This window comes from Mustela nivalis (assembly GCF_964662115.1).
Source record: "Mustela nivalis genome assembly, chromosome: 7".
Lineage (NCBI taxonomy): Eukaryota > Metazoa > Chordata > Mammalia > Carnivora > Mustelidae > Mustela > Mustela nivalis.
Genome location: NC_139026.1, coordinates 84,369,171 through 84,383,932, shown reverse-complemented (window position 1 = coordinate 84,383,932; position 14,762 = coordinate 84,369,171). Strand labels below are relative to the sequence as shown.

The 14,762-nt window shown below is 36.1% G+C and overlaps 1 protein-coding gene across 8 annotated transcripts in view; it reads left to right on the top strand.

The window, feature by feature from the left end:
- The window catches only part of SCAF11 (SR-related CTD associated factor 11), a 76,356-nt gene that overhangs the window by 2,204 nt on the left and 59,390 nt on the right, over nucleotides 1-14,762 (top strand). The gene's annotated exons all lie outside the window — the stretch shown is intronic.

The window sequence follows — 14,762 nt, the reverse complement described above, 5'->3', positions numbered from 1 at the left end:
CTGCAAGTATAGTAATAAAAATTCAGTTTTACATTCAGATGGTGACCTTTTTGCCTGAGAATTTGAGTACATCAAAATAAAAAGGATTTTGAGTACATTTTAAGATTTTGGTAGGATAAGATTTGGATGTTTGCTTACGCCTAGTGTACTCACACTCTAAATTTAAACATTCTTCAGTATGTCAAGGGGGAATACAACTGTAGAGGAAAATAGAAAATTGTTCATAAATATACTGCCTGCCTCAAATGTGTAATGAAAAAATTTTAAGTGATTTTTTGGGTATGTCTTCAGGTGGTGGTAGTGGGGTCCATGAGTTAAGATTGAAACCCTTCAGGGGTCACCCTGCTTCCCCATTATTTTTTGGGCCCTAGCCTGTGCTTAGGCAATTTTCCTGAAAAGCTGTGCTGTTGATTAGAGGTAAGAGGAAACACTTCAGTTGCCTGGTGTTGATTCACCATTAGTAGCATGTTTTAATAGTAGGAGAAGTATTTACTACTCATCGACTTAATACTGAACTTTTTAGGTACACCTGTGAGAGACAGTTGTGAAACCTAATCAGAGAGTGGCAGATGTAGACGTAATAAAAAGAGTCAGCCTTAGAATTTTCATTGTAGCTTCCCTTTAGCAAGGTCTGCCATCATCTACCCTTGCCTTTTAGTGACGTACACTGGATCCTGACTTACTTTGCCCAGTGAAATAAAGAAGGTTAAAACCTAAATTCTTAGTTATACCCTTTGTCCAAAGAATAAATTAGTAGCTTTGCACCTTATCTTGTATTTGAATTTTACTAACTGGTAATAGTACTGAGTAGAGCTCAGAGTTAAAATACCTGGTATTCTCTTAATATTCCCAAGACTCATCTTTGCATTTTCATTATTGTCTTTTTTTTTTTTTTTTTTTTTTAATCTGTGGCTTTGTTAATTCTGGTGCTTAGGCATATACAGTTTTACTATAAAATGTAAAAACAATACCATCATCTCTTACTTACAAAATAGTTTCCTAAAAAGTCTCACAATGACCTTTGCTTAGTACATGGTCTTTAACACTCAGCTGCCAGTGTGATCTTGATGAAGTTTGTCAAACCATGTCACTTGTCTTCTCAAATGGCTTCCTTTCTCAGTCATAGTAAAATCCAAGTCTGTGGTTTACCAGGCTCTGTGTGTTTTGTCTCTTCTTCCTCTCTGACTTGATTACCTCACTCTGTTCCACCAACTTCTACTCTGCTACTAAAGTTTTCTCTGACTACTCTGTATAAAATAGACCTTGCTCCCACATTTCCTATCACTTTGTAAGCCAGATTTTCTCCATAGCGTTAATCACTTTCTAACATACTGTATAAATTCCTATATTAAGTTTATTGTATTTCTCTTTCACTTTAGTGCATTTCTGTGAGAGCAGGGTTTGTCAGTTTGGGTCATTGTTTTGTCCCCAAATACCTGAACAATACCTGATATGTAGTCGATGCTTATATTTAATATTTAATAGGTCAACCTGCTTTCAGCTGGAAACATTAAAAATAGTAATTGTGGTTCAAAACTTTAAACTAAGCAAGTCTGTCTTTTGCATGAACTCTAAATTACTTGTATCCATGGTTTATATTCAGTTCAGGGGAAATTTTCAGAGTATGATCGAATGTGATCTTAAAACTGATCTGTCAGGATATAAATGGAACTAAGGATACGAAGTTAAGGGTAAAGTGGTATAACTGTCTTACTGTCTAAAATGTTGTTGTTTAGAAGCCAAATTGGACTTATTTTTAGTAGTTCCAGGAAGTAGAATTATGATTGTGGTAGTGGGTATCAAAAGGGAGGAGAAGCAGCAAGAGTGGGTATAGGGAGATTAGGACTCTTTCAGTAGTAGTACAGAAGAGATGGAGGATAGCTTGAATTAGGATGAGAATTGTGGAGGTGGGCAAAAGTGAATTTAAGTGGATTTAAGATCACCAGGCCTCTGTTGATGGACGGAAAGTGCGGGATATAGAAATTTCAACCACCGACTCAGGGAAACAGCTTGGTTGATGGTGATACAACATAAGGTCCAAGGTGCTTTTGATTCTGGCATATTGCATTTAAGGTATCTCTGGAACTTTCAGATGGAAATTACATAATATGGTTCTAAATTTCAGAGAAGAGGTGTGAGCTGAAAATAGAATACTGGAGTCACTGATATAGATAGTCGAAACTACAGGTGGAATTGCCTAAGGGAGGGAATATAACTTGAATGGAATCACAGTGGCCTTTAACATTTAAAAAAAAAAAAAAAGTACGCTTGGAGGAATGTAAGCTCCCAAAGAATACGGTGAAGGTCAGAGAAGTATGAGTTGAATGTGGTATTAACAGAAACCAAAGGAATAGAGTATTTTAGGGGAAGAGTAATCAGTAGGGTCAGGTGTTGATGAGAGTTGAGTAATATAAAAGTTTAAGATTTTTTTCTTAAGTTTTATTTATTTATTTGAGGGAGATTGAGAGAGAGAGCGAGCAACAGCACAAGTGGGGAGAAGAGGGAGAAGCAGGCTCCCCGCTGAGCTGGGAGCCCAGCTCAGGACTCCATCCTAAGACCCTAGGATCATGACCTGAGCCAAAGGCAGAGTCTTGACCGACTGAGCCACCCAGGCCTCCCAAGATTTTTCTTTTTTAGAGACACAGAAAGAGGGGGAGAGGAAGAGAGAGTCTTAAGCAGGCTCCATGCCCAGCACAGAGCCCAACAAGGGGCTCGATCTCCGCCCTGAGATCACCACCTGAGCCAAAATCAAGAGTCAGGATGCTTAACTGACTGAGCCACCTAGATGCCCCAAGAGCTAAAAGATTTTTTAGTTGAATTTAACAACAAGGAGTTCATTGGCATTTTGAATAAGCAAGATAGTAAGCTGCTTATTTTCAATTTGATGTTCCTGTAATTACTTAACTAGTAAAAAAAAAAACTGAGATCAAAGATTAAGAAATTATCTGTTCACATTACAGAAAAGATGTAATGTTTGTCAGACATTTGTTATTTGCCAACCACTCTTGTTTTAGACATTTTATATAAATTTTCATTTGACCTTTTCAGCAGCCTTGCAATGTTGGGCATATTAATCCATTTTACAGAAAGGAGTCTGAGGCTCTAGAGAAGTTAAATGACTTGCTAAGTGTCAGGGAACTTGTTAAGAAATATATACTCAAGTCCATCTGACTCTTGGGCCTTTAGTTATTCGTTGTTTCAGTTGGTCTCTCAAACTCTGCCTCAGTCCTATCTAGTAGTAGACTTTTCTGTGATGATTGAAATGTGTATCTTTGCTGCCAATACAGTAGCTAATGTGGCTATTGAGCTTTTGAAATATGGCCAGTGCATCTGAGGGAAGGAATAGCCGTTACGGCGCAGATATAGATCAAAAGTCATTGAGAATCCCATAAATAATAGAGTCTTTTCTTATAAGAAGAGGTGGAAACACATATTCTTCATTTGGAAGGAGTAATATTCTGCTTATATATTCATTTTAGGTGCTATAAATGAATCTTGTAGACAGTCTTTTTTTTTTTTTTTAACAATTTTAAACTTTCAGAAAATTCTAAGTACAATACAAAGGACTTTTTTCTCTGAACTACTTGAGAGTAAGTTGCCAACACAATCCTGCTTAAATCCCAGATACAAGTACAGAGAAGTTTTTTCAAACCCTGAGCCATTTGGGAGTAAGTTGCAGATGCCTTCTCATCACCCCAAACAAGGATAAGGACTTTCTTTTATATAAATATATAAAAATCAGGAAATTAACATTGGTGTATTACTACACTTTAATTCTCAGACCTCATTCAGGTTTTCCAGTTTCCACAGTAATTTCATTTGTTAACAAGAGGATCCAGTTCGGATTTGTGTTGCATTTAACTGTAATGTCTTTTTACACTTCTACCTAGAACAATCTCTCAGTCTTTTCTTGATTTGTATAACCTAGGCACTTTAAAAGATTGCAGGTTAGTTTTGTTAAATGTCTCTCAATTTAGATTTGCCTGGTATTTCCTCATGGTTGGGTTCAAATTGTGCATTTTTTTCCCCTTAGGAGTATCTCAGTTAATGCTGTTGTGTTCTCATTGCATCTTATTGGATGGCATACCATTTCTGTCTGTGCTGTTATTGATGATGTACTCTTTGATCACTTGATTAAGGTGAAGTCTCTCAAGCTTCTTCACTAAGGTTTTTTTTTTCTTTTAGTAACTAACAAGCATTTTGTGGGGAAGTATTTTGATACTTTATAAATAGCCCATTCTTTATCAGATTTGCTATTTATTCTCAAATTGTCCCAGCTTTGACCAATGAAAACCCCTTCAAGCTGGTTTTTGTGTCTTTTGACTTGCTTTGAGTGCTTCCTTACTGTTTGACATGAGATGATGTTCTGGGGTCACCTTGCACGTACTTTCCCTGCTGTGACCCTGGAATCAGCCATTTCTCAAGGAGGGATTTCTTTTAGTGGAGAAAGGTATTTAGAGAACCAAGATTTGGGTGCTATTTTTATTTCTGTATATATAAAAAAAACATGAGCTGGTACTAATTTTTCCAGTTTCAGTGTTTGTTTTCCAATGTTTGTTTTCATTTTCTCCCTTTCCAAATTTATAACTCCCTACTCTCAGAAGGAGAAACCTGACCCAATATTCTTAGTGTGTACACTTATGATCAATCACCATGATGTAGCCAAATCCCTCCCTCATGTTGCATAAGATTTTCACTCTTCCTAAGGCTCTGATGATTTGTGCCAGGAGGCATTCCTCATCCTAGGTCCCTTGGATACCTCACATTGAGGATCTCAATGTTCTGCTTGAGTTCTAGTACCTCACTCTGGGCTACCTCATATCCTTCATATGGACACCTGGCATTAACTTGGATTCCATCACCTTCAGGCTGAATACCAACAAACAGACATGTTTTCTTAAAGATTGTATTCATTTGTTTTTTTTTTTTTTTAAAGATTTTATTTATTTATTTGTAAGAGACAGAGGGAGAGAGAGCAAGCGAGCACAGGCAGACAAAGAGGCAGGCAGAGGCAAAGGGAGAAGCAGGCTCCCTGCCGAGCAAGGAGCCCGATGTGGGACTCGATCCCAGGACCCTGGGATCATGACCTGAGCCGAAGGCAGCTGCTTAACCAACTGAGCCACCCAGGCGTCCCTTCATTTGTTTTTATAAAAGATTATCACACCAAAACTGGTAGTGAAAATTATGATTAAATAGGTTCTCAACTTTTAAAATTTAAATCCTCTTGAGACCCTGACATCTCTGTTAGTGATAATACTAATCTTCCTCCTTATTTTCTCATTTACCCAAAAGTTCTCAGATGTACTTTCAGTTGAGTCTTTTTAATAAAATTTTGACAGTAAAGTTAAAATTGGTTCTTTGGAATCAGTCAGACCTAGCCGTTGCATTTTAGTTGTCCCAGATAGTGATTGTCACCTTTTATTGGTGACTTAATCAGTGTCCTCACCTATTTTAATTTTTAAGGAACACTTAACCTGAGTCCAGTGGTAATAGCAGCTAACGCCAATCCCTTTTGTTTCATACCTTTAAGTTAACTCTGTTTAGCAATTTTGAAACGTTTTTAATGCAGTATTACTAGTATACAATATTAGTGGTGTTTTAGTTTTTAAAATGTTCCGTAGTATGAGATCTTGAGGATTAAATGTGCAAAGGCATGTCAGTTTATGGCCTTATATAAAGGAGGCATTTTCCTTACATAATCTTCTGCTATAAGTTTGTTAATATCTGTGTCTAGTAGATCTGGGATGAAACATGGCCTTTGCCCTTAAGGGGCTTAGACCTAATCAGGCCTTCTTAATTTGCTCCCCAGTGTTCCTCCATTTTTTCCTAATTAGTTTCCCATACTTTCCTCTCTTTCTCCACTTTCTGCTGCTACATTATTTCAAAACACCCAGTTTAAACATGTCAAATTAGTTAAATGGGATCAAGGTGTTCTTTTCCTTAGTGATTTCCTACTTTTTACAAAACACGATTTAAGGTCCTACCTTGGACTTAAACTTTAAGTCCCTTTACATTCTGGCCCATAATTATGTCTTTACCCTTATCTCCTATTGCTGTACTAAATGAATTCTTTCTGACTAAATTAGTCCTGAAAAATGCTTGTAGTTCACATTTGGCACTTAGCATTTGCTATCTTGTTCATCTTTTGTATGCTACTTCTCTAGCTCTTGTTTTTGCAGCAGGGAGGGTTATAGTATCCTAATCTGTCTTTATATTCCAAGCCAGGCTCAATACCCTGGCCATTTTAGTAGTTCAGCTGCTTAAAAGTAAACGAAAACAGAAACAGATATTCAAGAGAGCAGCCACAGCATCACTGCTTTGAAAATACTCTGGGATCAGTGAAATAGCTTACAAATGATAAATGATCTGTTAACGTAAATATACTTGTAAAACTATTTTGTATGCCTAGATGGCCTGTCAAGAAAATTGTTTCTTTAAATTATTGTTCTAATAGGGAATAAATATTAATAACTTAAAAAATTTGTAAGGTAATCCTTCACCTGAAAACCTTATCATATCTTAGACATCAGTATGAGTAATATGAGGGAGATGTGTGAAATGCAAAATAGCTTTATTGTTTCAAAACTGCTACAGGAGTAGTTAAAACTAAATGAAGGAGACACTAAACCAATCAAGCTTCTAAAAGAAGTTAAAAATATATTTTATATTACTATAGCCACTCCAGCTTCTTTGATTACTGTTTGCATGGTGTATCTTTTTCTGTACTCTCATTTTAATCTGTGTCTTTATATTTAAAGTGAATTTCTTAAAAAACAAAACCAGATCTATAAATACAGAGAACAAACGGATAGTTGCCAGAGGGAAGGGGAGGGTGGGAGGCTGGGCAAAATGGATAAAGGGGAGCAGGAAATACAGGCTTCTAGTAGTGAATAAATCACAGGAAAAAAGGCACAGCATCTAGACTATAGTCTTAATATTGTAATAGCATTGTATGGGGACAGATGGTAGCTACACTTGTGGGGAGCATAGCATAACATATAGAGAAGTTGAATCATTTTGTTGTATACCTGAAACTAATGTGACATTTTGTGTCCACTATACTCAAATAAAAAAAATTTTTTTAATTGAGTTTCTTGTAGACAGTATGTAATTTGTTTATGTAAAATCCAATCTGACAGTATCTCAGTTTGTTATTTATATGTAATTATTGATATGATATACTAATTTCCCATTTCCTGCTCTTTTTTCAATTAAGTGAATATATTGGATATTCTACTTTAAATTTATCTGTTGACTTTTTGACTGTATCTCTTTGATTTATGTCTTTGTGGTTGCCTTAGGTTTACTCTTGACAACTAGAAATGTGTCTAGCTTGATTTGAGATATGCTATAAGTGGAAAATACACACAGATCTCAAAGACTAGTTTACTACCACAAAAAGAATATAAAATGTTTCATTTAATAAGTTTTTTACTGGTTAATATTTAGACATTTTGGGTTAAGAAAATAAACTAGATTGGATTTTATCTTAAATATGACTACTACTAATATAAAATTGTATGTGGCTCACATTATATTTTTACTGGATAGTGCTGCTCTGGGAATTATATATATACTGAAATATTAACAATCTATTTAGAGTGAATATTTACAGTTGGAGAAGCCAAACAACTCCTCCAGTGACCTTTATGATAAAGTTGTTGCATGTATTACATGTATATGGAATGAAAACCCCACTAGGCAATAATGTAACTTTTGCTTGCAGTAATCATGCTTTTTAAAGAATTTGAGGAGAAAAATAGTCTTTTATCTGTATGTGGCTATTGACTATTTTTCTTCTTTGTTAATGGAATTTCAAGTTTCTTGTTACCATTTCTCCTCAGCTTGGAGAACTTCCTTTAGCATATCTTTTAAGGTAGCTGATAAATTCTCTTAGTTTTTCTTTGTTTATTATTATTAATTTTATTAACATATAATGTATTATTTGCCCCAAGGGTACAAGTCTATCAATCATCAGGCTTACACATTTCACAGCACTCACCATAGCCCATATCTCTTTGTTTTTTTTTTTGTTTTTTTTTTTTTAAGATTTTATTTATTTATTTGACAGACAGAGATCACAAGTAGGCAGAGAGGCAGGCAGAGAGGAGGAAGCAGGCTACCTGCCAAGCAGAGAGCCCAATGCTGGGCTTGATCCCAGGACCCTGGGATCATGACCTGAGCTGAAGGCAGAGGCTTCAACCCACTGAGCCACCCAGGCGCCCCATCCACTTTCATTTCTGATGGATTTCTTTACCAGATACAAAATTCTGGGTTAAGCGTTATTTTCTTTAGCACTGAAGGTGTCCTGCCTTCGTAGATGCCGTTGTTTCTGATGAGAAGTTTCCAGTAATTTGAATCATTAATTTCATCTGTATGTTGTGTTTCTCTATTTTAAAGATTTTTTTTTCTTCCCCTTTGCTTTTTCGTGGTTGATTATGATTTTTCTAGGCATGTTTATCCTTTGAGTTAGTCCTATTTGTTATCTCCCCAAAATTGTGAATTTTTAAATTTGGGGAGGTTTTGGGAATTACTTCTTCAACATTTCTTTTTGTTTGCTTTTTTTTTTTTTAATGTACTAATCTCTTTCTCTTATTTTTCTGAAACTCAGATGACATAAATAGAACTTTGGATATTGTCCATAGGACCCAGAGACTCTTCATTTTCTTTCAGTCTTTCACTTCTCTGTTCTACAAATTAGATCAATTCTTTTGATACATCCTCGTATTTACTGACTCATTCCTTTGTGTTTTCAATCTGCTGAGATCTTACTTCAGATGCTATATTTTTCAGTTCTAAAATTTCCATTTGTTTCTCAATTTTTTTATAGCCATTATTTCTCTCTTGAGAATCTCTGGCTTTCCATTAATTTCCTTTAATATATAGTTACCCAGATTAATACCTGTTTTCTTTTAAGCCCTTTTAACAAAGTTCCAATCCTGATACTTAGAACTGGCTTTGTGACCTTAGACAATTTACTTAATTTCATTGTACATAGGATTGAGAAGTTTTCACAAAATACTATAAAAGTTAAATGAGATCATTTAGGAAATGTCAGAAAGTAATATCTAGAAATAGTGTGGAATGCATACCTCAAAGTCCAGCTCTTGGGGCATTTGGAACATTTATAATAAGATTACAGTTAGGAAAGAATCCCAGTTATCTGCCCATGCCCGATGTTAATTTAGAAGAATGTTCTTTCTTTTTCATTTTTTAAGTGAGTTTTCATAGTAAGTGATAACATATTTCCAGATTAGAATAGTAATGTTTTATAGAAGTAAGATGAAATGTCTCTTTAAGTTATGTATGAGATATTCATTTGAGAATACATTGATTATATACTTAGGTAACATAAAACTGTACTTATCTGAGACAACTGCCTAGGTGAGTTTAAGAAATTCAGATTATAGGCAGAACTGGAGTGGAGAGTGTGAATGTCCTGCTCACTACACAAAACAATTGCTTTTTTCTTTTCAGTACTAGTTTCACTATAGCAATTTGTACCAATTTACAAAGGATTAGAGAATGACATTTCTTGAGGAACCAAAGAATGACCTTTCACATCTTCGCAGAAAAGAGACTAATTTCTGAAGTTGAAACTCTATAATTAAGGTTTTTAAAATCTTGTTTAAATAAAGTATTTCAGAAATAGTGTTTTGAACACTGTCCTATTTTTCCTGTTACAGTGAAATCCATTTCCATTCCACTGTAACAAGCATTTGTATGTGGTCATTTATTGTCATTAACTCCTCTTTGACTCTTAGGATTTGTTTATTTATTTGCAGGTGTTTTCTGTGCTATTTATGTTTTGGGGAGGTGGGTAGGCAAGGATTGCCATTTCAGGTTGGGCATCTTTCTAAGGTAGAACAAAGGTTAAGTTAAAGATATAATTGATAGTTTTTCTGTTTTGGATTAGAAAAAAAAAGATGAAAAGATAACAGTTCCTTTACTTCCCATACTTCCATCCAGGACAACTTTGTTCTTCTTGCCAGATAAGAGGGTATAGTGCTGTTGATCCCAAGGGCTCCCCTATAGCTAGTCCTTCTGGGAAGTTTGGTTGTGAGATGAGTCTCTACCACCGCACTGTTCTTTTGTTCTTTGTTCGTAGTAGGCATAACATTTAATCTTCTCAATGTAAATTTTGCTTTTCCACATTTATAACTCTCCCCTTCAAGGGATCTATAATAGGCATTGAGGAATTGCTGATGGAAAGAAACCAAAAAAGTCAGAGTGTTAGGTTTGCCTTTAACCATTTGATTAGTTATGTCATCTTGTTTTAGTAAATAGGGATGAGAAAATGGAGATGAGAATCTTGAAGACGGGTGAAGATTGCACAATCAGTTCCTCCTTTCTCTTCCGTCTGCCATACCTTAAGCAGGGGTGGTGGGGTTATTAGAGAAAAATTGCAGAAATACGTATTGAAATTATTGGAGGACATATAACATGATTCTGCTTTATAATATTTTTCATTTGGTGAAATAGTGGAAGCTTTTCCTATGATTTTCTTATCAACTACTTTTCATGATGAAAAGTAGCCAGGCACATAGAAGACACTCATTTTTCTTTTTTAAAAGAAAGTATTGCTTCATAGATACATTCTTTTCATAGAGTGAACACCTGTCACATTAAAGTGTAACCCATGGGCGCCTCCGTGGCTCAGTCAGTTGAGCGTCCTACTCTTAGTATCAGCTTAGGTAATCTCTCAGAGTTGTGGAATTGAGCCCTGGGTTAGGCTCTATGCTCTATGCGGAGTTTGTTTGAGATCTTCCCTCCTTCCTCTCCCTCCCTCTCTGCTCCTTCCCCTGCTTGCTCGAGTGCACACACTCGAAATTAATAAATAAAGTCTTTAAAAAAAAAAAAAAAGTGGATCACCCAGTTAGAAGTCATCTGTAATGCTGGTCTTCCCCCAAGTAGTGAAAAACTTGTCAGCTCCATACCATTGGTAGGGTCTTGGAACTGATCTGTAACACTGCCTTAGAATTTGAAGGAATTGTGAGGTTGTGCCTGTTGCTTTTAATCTCTCTTTCTCCACAGCCTGTAGAATACATGACCTTTGACAGAAATACAGGAACCAGAAATAGAAAAATTAGATACCTCCTCTCAAGCTCACCAGTGACAATGATAGTCTTTACTTATAAAACATTTTCAGTTTAACTCATATTAGTAAAATTGACCTTATTTGGTTTTGTTGTTCTTTGAATTTTAATACACATGTAGGTTTTTATTACCATCACGAGTCAGGATTCAGAATGGTTCCATTACCTCCTAAAAGTTCCTTCACACTATCTTTGTAGTTAAACCCTACTCAAACCCAAGTGACAACTAATCAAAGAATTCTTTGTCATTACAGTTTTGACCTTTTGAGAATGTCATATAAATGCAGTTGTGTAGTATGTAACCTTTTGACAGTGGCTTCTTTGAGTATATTGCCTTTAAGATTCATTCAAGTTGGTGAGTGAAGTGCTAGTCCATTCCTTTTGTTTTAGACTGAGTGGTATTTCATTGCATGGCTGAGGGTACCATAGTTTATTTTTTGTTAAATCTAGTATGTCAGTTTGTTCTTTTCTTTTACCATCTTTGTCTGGTTTTACTATCAGGATAATGCTGGACTCATAAAATGAATAGGGACGTACTTACCTTCCATTTTCTGGAGGAGATTGTGTTGAACTGTTGTTATTTCTTAAAATTCACCAGGGAAATTATCTGGACCTGGAGATTTCTTTTTTTGGGGAAGACTGCAGATTTAATTTCTTTAAACAGTACAGGTCTATTTAATGCTGTTTGCTAGAGGATTTTTATTGATTTTTCCTTTCAAAGAATAGGCTTTTGGTTTCATTGATTTTTTTTTTTCTGTTTTTCTGTTTTCGATTTCATTGATTTCTGCTCTCTAATTCTTTCCTTCTGCCTGCTTTGTATATCTTTTTCTTTTTTAAGTTTTTTAACATAGAAGTTTATTTGAGATCTTTTCTGATGTAAATACTTTGCAGTTATGCTTACCCTGCATCTCACATTTATAACTATGGATATATTTGGATTTAGTTCTACTATTTTATTTTTTTATTTTTTAGAATGAGAGCACATGCATGTGCAAGGGGGTAGGGAGCAGAGGGAGAAGGAGAGAATCTTAAGCAGCCTCCATGCTCTTAGTGAGGGGCTTGATCTCACCACCCTGAGATCATGACGTGAGCAGAAATCAAGAGTCAGATGCCCAACCGACTGAGCCACCCAAGCACCCTCATTTTATTTTTTTGGTTCCCTCTTTGTTCTTATGTAATCTCTTTCTTTGGGATATATGAATGTTTTTTAGTATTCCATTTTAGTTTATTGTGTTTTTGCCTATATATCATTTTTTTAGTGATTGCTCTTAAGGATTATAATACATACATTTATATTTTCACAGTTTCCTTAGAATCAGTATTTTATCACTTCAAATGAAATATAGAAACCTTATCATGTCGGTCCCTTTCCCCTTTATGTTGCAGTTGTCTTGTGTACATCTACATCAACAGGAAATCTTACTAGAAAGTGTTATAAAAATAAAAATTAAAAAAAGAAAGTGTTGTAATATTTGCTTTTCATTGTCAGATATGTTTTAAAGAATTCAAGAGGAGGGTAGTTAATTATATTTATTCAGGTATTTATTATTTCTGTTGCTCTTCCATCTTCACAAACCCAACTATGGTGTGTCTAGGCATGGATTTCATGATCCTGTTTGGGGTTTGTGAGCCTCTTGAATTTGGAGGTTTATATCTTCCATCAAATTTGGGAGTTTCTGGCCATTATTTCTCTTCATCTTCCTTTTTTTCTGCATTGAACTCATTTTTTTCTCCTTGGGCTCTTGACATGAATGTTAGGGTTTTGGTGTTGTCCCAGGTCCCTGAGGCACTAATATTTTTTTCAATGTTTTTTCTGTTGCTCAAATTGGGTAATTTCTGTTGATCTGTCTTTAAGTTCACTGGCTTTCCATTCGGCTATTAAGTCTGTCCTGTGTATTTTTCTATTTCAGTTATTGCATTTTTCAGTTCTGAAATTTTCATTTGATGGTTCTTTATATTTTGTGGGTTTTTTGTTTGTTTTTGCTGTGACTGTCTAGTTTTCCATTTGTTTCAAGAGTATTTGCTCTTGTGGAACATTTTTTTTAACCTGCTTTAAAGTCTTTGTCAGATAATTCACCCAGTGCTCTAAGATTTGTGTTATCTCAGTGTTGTTCTCTGTAGGTTCTCTTTTTCCCACAAGAGTTTGAGATTTTTTTGTTCTCTCTGCCAAGTAATTTCGGGTTGTGTTTTGGAGATTTTGAACATTGTGCTTGAATCTTAGTGTGTTGCTTAAATGCCGCAGAGACTTGATGTTTTTGTTTGGGTAGGCAATTGATTCAGTTAGGTTTTAGGCCACAATTCTAAGCAGCTTTCTTCAGGTTGTAGTTTTATTTTCTATTTTTATTTTTTTAAAGAGTTTGTCAGAGAGAGCCACAAGCAGGCAGAGTGGCAGGCAGAGGCAGAGAGAGAAGCAGGTTCCCTACTGAGCAAGGAGCCTGATGCGGGACTTGATCCCAGGACCCCAGGATCGTGACTTGAGCCAAAGGCAGAGGCTTAACCTACTGAGCCACCAAGGCGTCCCCAGATTATAGTTTTAATCTCAGTTCTGTTTTCAAAACCTTTGTAGTACGTTTGGGTTTTTCCCATAATGTGTATTACCCACTAGCCAATCTGTGATTTGCATGGGGGTTTATCCTATATTTTATTTTAATCTTCATAGTCTATGATATGCTGCTTAAGGTTAAACCTGTGGATGAACAGCTCAGGGGTGAGCTAGTAGTTCACAAACAACTTATAAGTTACTTAAACTCTTTCCCATCTTTTATGCTCATGGTGTTTTCTAGATCCCTTGGAGACACCCCCCCCCCCCCCAATCCTCTGGCTGGAAATCCCAGTCTCATTTCATTAATTACACTGTGGTATATATTTTCTACAATTGCATCTGGAGGCAAGTGACAGGAAGACAGGAGGAAAATTGAGATTAGTCCAGTTTCTACAGTCAGTGAGGATGGTACCTTTCCCTCAGATTTTTCTGCTGGCTCTGATGCCTGCCGCTGTTGCAGCTGTCACCACAGGATTGCTTGGGAATTGGGTCATGGGGAATGAGAAACAGAAAAAAAGAGATTTCCCTTACTCTTTCTAAGCAGTTAGGAGACCCCTTTTCCACTCTTTGGTCAGAGATAGAGGGCCTTTCCTGGAGCTTTCTCTTTTGCTACTCTTTCTCTCTTCTCCTGTTCAGAAGAGCTTTTTGGGTTTTAGGTTGCATTAAGCCCAGGCTGGGGGCAAAACTAGATGGGAAAGTCATGAGCTCACTACCAGCCTGAATATCAGATTCTGGCCTCTTTCTCAATCCACCTGCTGTTACTTACTTTCAAAATTTCAATTAGCTGCTCCATTTATTCTGTCTGGGTTTTATAGTTTCAGTCAGTGAGATTAACAAGGTGGAATGTGCTTACTCCATTTTACCCAGAACCAGAACTCCAGTTTACTTACTGCCACTTACAGAATGCAGTGGCAACTTTGAATCTCCTTATTTCATTTATATATGGTTTATCAGTAACATTTTTTTAACATGTAAGAATGCAAGCCCTATTTTTTTTTTAATAAGATTTTGTTTATTTATTTGACAGACAGAGATCACAAGTAGGCAGAGAGGCAGGCAGAGGCAGGGGCGGGGGGAGAGGCTCCCGGCTGAGCAGAGAGCCCGATGTGGAGCTCGATCCCAGG